This window comes from Prionailurus viverrinus, chromosome B1, assembly GCF_022837055.1.
Source record: "Prionailurus viverrinus isolate Anna chromosome B1, UM_Priviv_1.0, whole genome shotgun sequence".
In the NCBI taxonomy this organism is placed as follows: domain Eukaryota; kingdom Metazoa; phylum Chordata; class Mammalia; order Carnivora; family Felidae; genus Prionailurus; species Prionailurus viverrinus.
The window spans coordinates 90,223,911-90,236,432 of NC_062564.1; the positions used below are offsets into that span (position 1 = coordinate 90,223,911).

General features: G+C 32.8%; 1 long non-coding RNA gene across 1 annotated transcript in view; it reads left to right on the forward strand.

Moving 5' to 3' along the window:
• The first annotated feature begins 2,058 nt into the window (after window positions 1–2,058).
• Window positions 2,059–12,522, forward strand: part of LOC125163338 (uncharacterized) — a 35,888-nt gene continuing 25,424 nt past the window's right edge. The window contains exon 1 of the long non-coding RNA XR_007151412.1: window positions 2,059–2,127. This is a non-coding gene — a long non-coding RNA (uncharacterized LOC125163338). The remainder of the gene's footprint in view (window positions 2,128–12,522) is intronic.

A 12,522-nucleotide genomic window follows, 5' to 3' on the forward strand; every position in this document is an offset into this window, starting at 1 on the left:
GTAGGTGGGAGATGGGCTAGATGGGTGATGGATATTAAGGACAGCATTTGTGATGAGCACTGGGCGTTGTATGTAAGTGATAAATCACCGAATTCTACTCCTGAAACCAATATTTCACTGTATGTTAAATAACGGAAATTTAAATAAAATAATAAAATAAAAATTTCTTTAGAAAAAAAAAACAGTTGTCCTATTTCTACATGTTTCATCAAAATCTAAACTTTTTAGTACATGATGAATTCAACTTTATTATGATACAGGAAGTTTATATCACAAAGGCCTCAACTTTTCAAAGTAATTTAGTTACAAATTTAAAAACAAGTAAATAATCACCTTAAAAATAGTGTGAATATCTATAATGTTTGGACTTAATATTTCAAGCTCAGGGCAACTCTCATTCTTCCTTTCTAGAAAATGAAGGAGGAGGCACTGAATTTCATTCATGAGTGCTGAATGCATATGCATACATACATACATAAACAAACTGCAAGGTGGCAAAAGAGATAATAGGGAAATGAAATCCTCTAGATAACATAATAGGCTAAAATATGGTCTTTAAGGAAGAGTCTCAGAGGAAAGCGTATGATTTAATGCGAAAAGAGCAGATTCCTTGTGATGCTTTCGTTTGCCTGTTGATATTGAATGTAAAATCACTGATACTGTTGATGCCTCCTCCTTGTCCCCATCACCCCATCAAGTTTTGAATAGTTGTTAGACTTACTAGCAGTTACTAATAACAAATAGTAATTAATAGCAAAAGTAAATTATGTATTGCTGAGAACAAAATCTAGCCTGTCAGAAATACGGTGTAACAATGAGCTTTTCACCAAATGGCATTATTTAATAGAAAAACGTGTTGAAAGCCCAACCCCTCTCTGCGTACATAACCCACACGAAGTGTAAAGGCAAATACAACTAAAAAACTAAAGGCTTAAATCTCACTGCTGAAAATACTGGAAGGGACTTCCCTTCTTCCTTTCCTTAGAGCGTTTACTTTAAAAAACTTGTAATTGTTTTCTTTCTGTTTGAAATGTAAGAATATATTTTTAAAAGCTAAATAGCCTCTTGCTAACTTTAACATTCAAGAATGTCTTCTCCAGGACCTGGGAACTATCTCTTTGAAATAGGACCTTCAGAAAAGATAGTGTACCGATCTCTCAGTCTCTTTGCGGTGGGAGAGGGTTGGGTGGGTAAGAGCCTAACTTCATTGGGTGCCTTGCTCCGAGATACAGAATTATCTCCTATGGTAGAGATGTGAGAAGTTTATCTCCCTTTGGATTAAGCCAATTAACAAACACAGATGGCCACGACAAAGGCCAGGCGAAATTAAGGTGATGATCTGCATGTGACAAATGTTGCTATCAAGTTCTCTTTCTTGAGTACTAGTTACTGTTTATTTTGAGAATGCATATGTAATGGGTCATGTCAGCTTGCCTAGACAAAAGAATGAGACTTCTGCCTATCATTGCAGTCTCTTATTGGATTGTCTCTGATGTATATAACATGCTGCTTTAATGCCTATTTAATAATAAAAAAATGTTTTATTTCTCTTCTACCTTTGTGGAGAGGTTTTCTGGTTTGGAAAGAGATTTTGTTTTTATTTTCTCAACAGGACCCACCCCCTACAAAGAGAAAATTCATTGCTCCTTATTTGATACAGAGATCTTCAGTGTAAATTCAGGGAAATATAGTAAATTTAAATGCAAAACTATAACTTATTCATATTTCATTTCTCAACTGTATTTTCAACCAAAGCATTTTGCTGAGGAACACCAACTTTTTATGGCACAAAATTCTGGGCCTGATGCTTTTTTAAATAATTAATTGGAAAAAATACTTGTTTTGCACTGAACGTATGGGTTGATATTGCTAAAATGTTTCTTCATTTACAAATATAGGAATTAGATTTCTGGAACAAAATGACAATAGCTTCCTTTCTTCCTCAACTTATTAGTGATATAACTTGTATTGTTTGAGAGGTTAGCTGTGATGTTAAAATGCTGTTATATCTTTCCTGGGTCAAGACAGGGAGCACTGAAGCAGAGAAAAGGGAGAGAAGTTTCCACAAGCCAGCTATGCTCTACTGCTCATTGCATTTGACATGCTTCATGATGAGTGAGGGACACAGTAAGTACTATGTGCAGCCTTACTGCAGCCAGTTATAATTATATCAGTGAGTATCTGAAAGTATGGCTATTTCCAAATGTGGAGTCTATGAAACTGGAGAATACAATTTTAAAAACCAAGATCAAAGTTTACTTTGCACTATAGTGCTATTTATAAATTTTCAATGAAAATATAGGGATTTTGAAGAAAACTACATCTTTAATCTGACCTAAAATTAACATTAAAACACAACTCTGACACTGTTATTTACTAAAATTATCAGAGTAAGTCTAGCTAGGTTTAATCTTTCTTCTGGGTTCAGACATAGGGAATTGGTAAAATAATTAGCAACTTAATTATGAAACTTGAGTGAGGCAATCTGAACTCTCACCTAGTACGGTGTCGTTAACTAACATCAAACTTATCTGACCTTCAAATTCCACAATGGTGAAATCAGAAAGCTGCTTTTCTTTCTTCCTAGTGGTTCTTTGCTTATTACTTCATTTTTATTATTATTCTCTTTTCCGTTAAAATCAAATGAGATGTTCCATGTAGAAGCAACTTGTAAAATTCCAAGTACTAAACAGATAACATTATTTATATTTCCCCCTTTCTCAAGCCGATTGTATACAAATGCTAGCACATATCCTTTGTTTCCTGAGCAAGTATTTGAAATTCCTGGTGCTCAGTAGTTCTAGGCTCTTTTCAGAATTCCATTGGCTCTAAGACTGTGACTGGATACTGACCTAAGAGACATATACTCAGTATACTCTGCTATTTTATTACTACTGTTAAAAGAACTTGCTTAAAAGTAGTTCACATGCCCCTTTTTTGGCTTTACAATCATATGCCTTTCCTAGCTTTCCTCATTTCTCTATTCCTTTTATGTTTTAAAATCCTTGGATGTATTTTCTGATTAAATCCAAGGGTGTGCTCATATACATTCATTTACACATTAATGAAAGATAGGACATCCTAGACATGAAACAGTACAATTATAATTAGAGACAGCCTTCTGATCCACTCCAGGAAATTGCTTAAGTCCCTTTTATGCAAGTAGAGTCATATGGAGATGAAAGTTGTATATGTCATGTAAATCCTCAATAAGCTTGAATGGCAATAGGTAGGTGGTGGTGTTGCCCCTGCATATGGAGTGATGAGAAACCCGAGCGGTGCAGCTGAACAATAACCTTTAACAAGTGCTTCAGTGAATCTTTAGAAGATGTATGATTTTTATTTGTACAGATAATTTTCTCATTTTTTCCCAAAAAAGCATTGAGAAAGGTAACAATAACAAAACTAAAAAAAAAAAAAGTGAAATAGATATCAAAACAAAGTATCAGTGGGAGATATTTATAAGCAAGAAAGTCATAAGGAAAGGAAGTCCACTCTTATGGGCCATAAAAGAGTTTCTAATTGTTTGCTCAACTTTGAAGCAGTCGAGAGAAAAGGGTGAAACATGGTTACTTACAGAGCTGTCATCATCTGAAAGGAAAGCACATTAGTCCCTTAGGGCAAGAAAGCTATGCCTTGCATACTTCTACCAAAATGAAACAAAACAAACTTAAAACTTCACCTACGGTTCTATCTAAGGACTACAAAATGATAGTTTTTGTTTGTTTGTTTATTTGTTTGCTTGTTTGTTTTTCTTTTTCATACAGTTTTCCTAAAGATAATAAAGTCATAGATTTCAAATAGCAAGATAGTGTTCCTTCTTTAGAGAACTGAGGGCTTAATATTAACATAAAGCTCAGTAAGCTTATGTCTGTGGAGTCTGGCTTTTAGGGATAGACAAAGTACCTCGAGGAGTAGCTAGGTTGGATACCATCCAAACCATTGACACAGATAAGTTCTCTAATCCAGTATATTTATTTGAACTGAAGAACAATACAGAATAATGTATTCTCAGATGAGAACCTAGGGCACTGACTTTCTGAAATGCTGATGGAAGGTTAATTTATATGCATTAAAAACCAGACAATGAATAAATATAATCAAGAATTGTTCAAGAATTGATGGCTCGTTCAATTTAGACTCATAGGTGGTACAGAGTAGTTGCTGAAGATTGTCAAGCTTTATTTTAAGTACACATGTCTTTTGTACATGCAAATTTAATCAGGTTAGCATCAAAAACTCCAGGGAAGTCATTTCAGTGTATCAGTATTTCTTCTTGATAACTCAGATTTCAAGATGCACATTGTTATAATTTCTGAACAAAAATAACCGTATCTCTATACAGAGCTTGTAATTCCCTTTTTATCGCCAAAAGTATAGTACTTATGTAGTTATCAGATAAGAAATATTTAAAATGGTGCTTTTTTAAAATAACAATATAAATTATAAGTATCAACGAAGAACAGCTCACATCTCAAAAAGCATACTACGCATCCTGCATATTCCCAAAATGAGGAAGATATCTCTGATATATGTAAGAGTGGCGTGACCCCAAAATTTAGAAATTTAGGAATGTGGCAGAGTCCTTAATCATAAAAAAAAGGAATAAAATCTTACCGTTTACAACAACATGGGTGGACCTAGAAGGTATTGGTTCTAAGTTAAATAAGTCATACAGGGAAAGCTAAAGTTACTCTTATTTCATTTATATGTGGAACCTAAAAAACAAAGCAAACAAAACAGAAAGAGACTCAGAGATACAGGAAATAAACTGCTACCGAAGGGGAGAGTGGGATGGGGGTTGGGTGAAATAGGTGAAGGGGATGAAGAGGAGTAAACTTCCAGTTGTAAAATAAACAAGTCATGGGGATGTAATGTACTACACAGGATATATAGTCACGAATACTGTAATAACTTTGCTTGCTGACAGATGGTAACTAGACTTATCGTGGGGATCATTTCGTAATGTATAGTAATATCAAATCACTATGATGTACACCTGAAACTAACAGAATATTGTATATCAATATAGACTTCAATAAAAAAATCATTATCTCCACTTCTTTCTGGATTATATTTCTCTTCCTCCCTTCATTTAGATGTGGTCAGGTGATTGACATCTCTCCCTCCCCAACCCATAAAAAAAACATATTCCCCTCATGGTCCTCCATGCACTTTGCCCTCTGCCAAGTAGCTAAGGGCCAACTTGGAAGATGCATGTTGAAGGTGCAGTGTCTCTGATGTGTTATTATTGAATTATTATGTAAGAAATTAGCACTTCTCCAACCTGTAACTGCCTTGCTTTCGATACCTGAATGAGGAACAAAAGTCTATGGTTTGGAAGCATGACACATTTAAGGGTATATTTATACTATTGTTAGCTTCTTCAAGTCATTCAATGTCCTTCACAAGAGAGATCTTACTTTTATTTGAGAGGCATTTCACTTCTTTATGTTTCTATGTATCTATGAAAGGTGGTCTTTACATTTGTGTTCACATTTGGATTAGTTTGGTGGCAACTTGTATTCTCTAGATTCTTTGAACTCATCTCTTATCCTTTCTTATGCTCCAGCCACTCTTGTCTTCTTTCTGTTTCTCCCAGATGACATGCTTATATCCTTTTAGGCCTCCTGCACTTAATTTCCCCTCTTCAATGTTCTTTCTTTCCTTTCCTCTTTGCATGGCCTACTTCTAATCTCTCATGTGTTAACTTACATGGCATCATATCTGAGAGATTTTTTGCTAACATTAAGGTAGAAGACCTATCACTTGACTTCCCATACCCCATTATTGTGCTTTACCATGATCAGAATTTAGCTTCTTTATTTTCTTTTTGAAAGTCATGTGTGTGCATGTGTGTGTTTGTCTCGCCTCTAAATTTGGCCTCCAAGATGACAAAGTCTTTGTCTTTTTTATTCCCCAACTTATCTTCAGTGCTTCAGATAGATAATTTTTGGTACATAATAGGAGTTTGAGAAATATATTTTTCAATGTAATGTGAACACTGCCTGTTCAAAGATAGACCAATAGATAAAGAGTCGGATTGTTAAAACCAGTAGATTTATTTTCTAATATTTGGCAGCTTATCTTCAAATATTACTAAGCAAACTAATTTATTTACCATAGAGCTGCATTATATGGGGTGATACGTAAATATTGACGCTGGTTGAAATTCCATAAAAGTTTTATGGGTACCTATTTAACATTACATAAAAATTGAAATGAATCTATATAGTGCTTTACATACACCATAACCTCACAGTTAATGAAGAGTTACTGCCTCTGAAGAAAGTAATTAAAAGGTGACTTATGCATTGATTTTCTCACAAGATTCAATGAACTTTTAAACATAGTATTATTGTAGTCTGAAATTAGTAGAAATATAAAACCATGTTTAACTTCTTTAAAAATCAAACTGATGTCTTTTATTTAAATACAGAGTTGCATTTAATGGATATTAGCTACTATTCATAAATGGCTTATGGAATAAGCACTGCAGTTGTTGAACATAAAGACATTTTATATCTGACTAAGTTATAATTAATGTCTTCACATTCACTACAGTTTGATTAAAGTTATATTATTTATAAGACATACATTTTTAATTAGAATATATGTATTTAGAAAATCAATTAATTTTCTTTTATTTAAGGAATATGTGTGTTAAGGATAAGAATATTTTTAATGTTTATTTATTTATTTTGAGAGAGAGAGAAAGGGAGAGAGAACGTGTGGGAGAGGGGCAGAGGAAGAGGGAAGAGAGATCCTCTTCAGAAGGCTCCCTGCTGGCAATGCAGATCCCAACATGGGGCTCTAACTCATGAACCTTGAGATCATGACCTGAGCCAAAATCAAGAGTTGGCGCTTAAACAACTGAGTCACCAAGATGCCCCAAATATAAACATATTTTAAAGGGATAAAAAAATTATGAAGATAATTTCTTTTAAGAAGTGGAGAAAGTCATTGAATGTTTTCATTTGAGATAGGTTTTATCCCTGTTGTTTGCAATAATGCAGAAATCAAGAGCTAAGTACTTCAATCACATGACGTTTGTGGGAAGATATGATTTACCAAGTTCCATAATTCTATTTACTCATAAATACATACTTCTCTTTATTGAAATTTAAAAAATAATATGCTACATATTTTATCTCTTCACAAATTCAAATAATACTGAAAAGTAAAAAAAAACAAAAGACCTTATTCTCTCCTAAAGGAAATTATAGTTTATTTAATAAAACCAACGAATAGGCAGATGACTCACAGAGCAACATACAGAATTAATGAATAATTTGGTATTTATATGTTATTGAAGATGGTAATAATATGGAACAATAGATTCACTTTGGGTAATTGAGGAATATTATGTAGAGGAACTGGCATGATCCTGTCAATAAAAACCTTTGAAGTCACAGTTTGAGAAAGGAAAATGTATTAGAGTTATGTCCCCCTTGTAGAAGAGACAATACTTTAATTAAGGAAAGCTACTATGAAGTACTCTTTTTGAACTTAGATCTTTGTATTCAAGAAAATTATTCAGCTTCCTTCTGTGAGCTGACAAAGGAATTTATTATGTCATAAAAAAAAAACAGATTGGGGCGCCTGGGTGGCTCAGTCGGTTGAACAGCCGACTTCGGCTCAGGTCATGATCTCGCGGTTGGTGGGTTCAAGCCCCCCGTTGGGCTCTGTGCTGACAGCTCCGAGCCTGGAGCCTGTTTTGGATTCTGTGTCTCCCTCTCTCTGACCCTCCCCCGTTCATGCTCTGTTTCTCTCTGTCTCAAAAATAAATAAACGTTAAAAAAAAATTAAAAAAAAAAAAGATTCACTAATCAGCTTAAGCAAATTTTGTCCATGAGATTGTTTTATTAAACTCTTTCCTCGGGGCGCTTGGGTGGCTCAGTTGGTTAAATGCTCAACTTCGGCTCAGGTTGTGATCTTACAGTTCGTGGGTTCAAGCCCCAAGTCAGGCTCTGTGCCAACAGCTCAGAGCCTGGAGCCTGCTTCAGGTTCTGTGTCTGCCTCTCCTCTGCTGGTGCTCTCTCTCGCTCTCTTGCTCTCTCGCTCTCTCAAAAATAAATAAATAAACATTAAAAAATTTAAGCTCTTTTAACCTAAAGGATATATTTGCTATTTCCATTACTGTCTTTACTTTCCATTCAATAGAAATGAATAAAAACTCCTGTTGTTCACTAGTTTCATTATAGAGATTGCCTTCTCTAGATTGTAAACATTTACATTTTTATGAATGTGAGAGCTTGTAAAATAATTTTTAATAGTTGTGGAATGTCATAAACCATGAAAAATGCAGTAAATACTGACAGTTTATAAATGTAAGCATTGTTACTCACTTCAAGTATAAATGAACTTGAAATGATTTTTTTTTAAATGTTAGCACCTTAAATGGAATTATTTTCTTACAGACACTATTAAAAACCCCTAAGTGATTTATGGCATTTAAAACAGCTGCCCTTTCCTATATTCCTCCTACACTGTTAAAAATAAATGGTGGTTGGGAAGGGTCAAAATCCAATTATGGATTTATGTTTAAGTGCTTACTCATTTTCCAATAACCTCTTTCTACAAAAATTTCATAGCATAGACTAAGGGGGAAATAGATATAAGATTAAGGATAATCCAATCTTAGGAGTTTTAAAAGTAGTATGTTTAGCATGCAATGGTTGTATATTAAGGAGGTATCTAATTCTGCCTTAATATTTTTTTTCTGAATTTATTGTCATATTCATCTATTTACTCATTAAAAACATCTTTAGTGAGGAGAGCTGGCTACTCTCTATAAGCTTGCAAATGGAGATATTAATGAATATGAAAAGAACTGTCACAGTTTAGCCCCTCAACTCCCTGTCTTTCCAGAGCTGAGTAACTCAACTGCATGAGTAGATATATATTGTCCCTAGTTTAGATAATGACCAAAAGAATTTAGCTTTAGCCTCATTTTTTAAAAAACTAATATTAGCTCATTTCTGTTTCATCTGGCCACGGCTGGGCAAAACGATATTCGTGACTCTTCTAGTTTTTCCTCTACCCCTGTCACCCATGATGTCTTTATTTTTATAATTGAAATTGATTTGCATTCACTCATTTACATGACTAAAATGTATAATAGCAACTAAGTCTCAGGATTGTGCCTTGTACATATTTTTTACTTTATACTTTAGCAACCTTCCTATTTTGCACAGTTCACTAGATATACTGCTTTAATATCATCTTGATTTATACCAAGAACCATCATCTTACACCCAAGGGTAGCACTCCTGTCTAGGTTTCCAAGGTCTTGAATGTGAGAACTATATACCTTCCTCAACGGAAGACTGCAGTACTTTTATAGAAGCTAGTGACTTATGGACCCTTTAGTTCATACTATCTACTTAGCTTGGGATCATATTCATACATTGTATGTCTAGGAAGCCTTATTATAATGTGCTGTTAACTCTTTGAGGTATCTTATTGCTTTATGTTCAACTTCCATCAGAGATGATGTGTGTGAAAATTAACTAGAGCTCATGACAACCATTAGACAATGTGCTTATCTACCACACTAAATATAAAAAATTATATATATATATATATATATATATATATATATATATAATTTAATATGGGACAAAATCAAACATAAAACCTAAAACATTTTTTTTTAAATATTTACTCTCAGTAGTGTTTGAATCTAATCTACCATTCCTATTATTAGGATTTGTGTAAAGTTCACATATCCCCAAAAGTAACATGTCCCTAAATAAGTAACTGGTTAACATGTCAAATCAGAAGACATAATGATAGGATTTGGACTGAAAACAAACAAACAGAAAAAACACATTGAAAATAAACATGTAATTTTTATATAAAAATTTTATTTCACACACACACACACACAAAATTTTATTTCATAAGTTGTTCTAGGCTCTAAACCTAACAAAGACTTTATTTATGTACCCTAATTATTCTCTTAAAATATATATAAAATTTTAAAGTGGAATTATTAAAACAAAAAAAAACAACCTGTCTCTGAGAGATACAATTAGTAAATGTTAATATAATGCACTAAGCTAGTAGCCCATAAAAGCAAGAATTATAATGATGTCATAAATTATTTTCAAGAGCCAAGTAAATTTTTATAGGTTATGTACAAGACACTGGCTATTGGGAAACAGATGGAAAATTTTTATGTGTTGAAATAGAATTGATTGTTCTTTTATGAATCTTATAGCTGGATACCATCCCAAACTTTCTTATTTTTTTCTAACAATGTGCCTTTTGAGTTTTCTACAATAGCTCATCATATTTTCTTGGAAAAAAATATATTCCTTTTGTGTCCTTTCCAGTCTTTATGCCATTAATTTATTTTGTTTGGATTATTAAGCTAATTAGTGATACCAGTGCAATGATGTAAGCTGTGATTGTGAGGATCTTTGTCTTATTTCTTATTTTAAAATAATTTTCCCCAAATTTCCCAATTTTCCAAAATTGATGTTATAACATGAGTTTAATCTTCAACATATTACAGAAATTCTTTGTTCTCTAGTTTTATATATATATATATATATATATATATATATATATAATTGTATTTTTAAATTATATTTAAATTTTTTAAATTAAAAATATATATATTTTTTAATTATGAAGATATCAGATTTTGATGATACTTAAAACTGATTCTCTCATGTGTGCTCTTTCTACTTTGTTGATGTATTGAATGGTAGTTATAGATTTGATTTGTGCACCTACTCTTGCCTATTCCTAGGATAAAATCAACTACTCATGTTGAATTAACTATGACTAATACTGCCAGAATTGAGAGCATGAATACCTTGTTAAAGATATTAAGGGCTTTGCTGAGGAAGAGATTGACTGTAATATTCCTATCTGATAATATGTCTGTCTCTTTTCTGTATGAAGGCGGTCTGGCTCTATTCAATGAGATGAAGAGTATTTCCTCTTTACATTATCTTAAAAACTTTGGATACCATTGGAATGATGTGTTCCAAAAAACATCTTGCAGCCTTAGACTTTAACAATCACCTGGGCCTTTTGTTTTCTTTGTGATTTCATAATGAGTGCTTCAATATTCCAATTTACTTAGAATTTATAGGAGTATTCAGGTGTTCTGTAATTCAGATATCTTGGTATTTCATCAAAATCTAGAACTTTTTCTAGAAATTTTGGTATTTCGGGGTGCCTGGGTGGCTCAGTCTGTTGAGTGACTTTGGCTCAGGTCATGATCTCAGTGTTGGTTTGAATCCCACGCTGGACTCTGTGCTGAGAGCTCAGAACCTGGAGTCTCCTTCGGATTCTGTGTCTCTCTCTCTCTTGGCTCCTCTCATACTCTCTCTCTCTCTCTCTCTCAAAACTAAATAAACATTAAAAAAATTAAATAAAAATAAAAAAAAGAAATTTGGTATCTCATCAAAATCTCTAAGATATTACTATAATAGTCACTTCCATATGCAACTGTCTCTGCTCTATGATTACTAATATTTACACATCTGTTCCTCTTTCTTTCTTTCTCAATTTAGTCAGATATTTTTCTCTTATTTTAATTTTTCAGAGAATGAGGATTGCATTTATTCTTTCTCTCTATATTGTGTTTGTTTTCTATGTCTTTGCTTTCTAATTATATCTGTACCATCTCCTTTGTTCTTTGTCTTTCTAGAAAAAAATCTTTTCAGTGTCTGCAAATACATCACCCAGGATATAAATTTGACAAAATAAATAGAATAAAATTAAAATACTTTCTGTTACTGGAAATTCTATTTTTAGCTTAAATTAGTCTTTTTATACCTAAGAATCAGTATCAGTTAGTGAAGTTTATGATTACATTACATATTTTGTTTACATTTGTTTAAATTAATTATATATTTTATTTAAATTATGGCTTTCCTGGATGTTTTTTGATCTTATCAATTAGCTTTCATTAGCAAGGGTATATATTTATTCCCTTTAAACATAACCATATCATATTAGGCATATGCTTCAGTCTATCAAGATCGCTAGGGATTATGGGTCTCTCATCCAGATTGCTAAAACCTTTGATATCTCGATTTTGATTAAATTGTCCTTTAATTTATTGATAGCTATTTGAGAAATATAAACGTGAAGGAAAGGCCTTTATCAATGTTAAAGACATCTGTGGAATAACATCAATTTTTTGTCTTATTTTTTTATATATGGCCACTCACCTCATAAACATTACATATAACTCATGTTTCTCTTCGTAAGTTACCTCAAAAACATTCAAAGTTGATACCAAAGCACTATTGTTCTAAGGAAAGTCAGCATGAGTTGAGTATTTATGCCTGCGTGGGGTAGGGAGAGAGTTAATACATTACCAGAGTTATTATGGAAAACTATAGGAACTATTAAGCACCCACTTTGCTTTTTACAGTTACATATTAAAAAATCAGTAATTCACAATTTTTAATTTCATCTGGTCATTTTACAATGTTTCGTAAAGAAAAAATAAATAGTATACTTCTTTACATTTATCATATTAATCCTAGTATT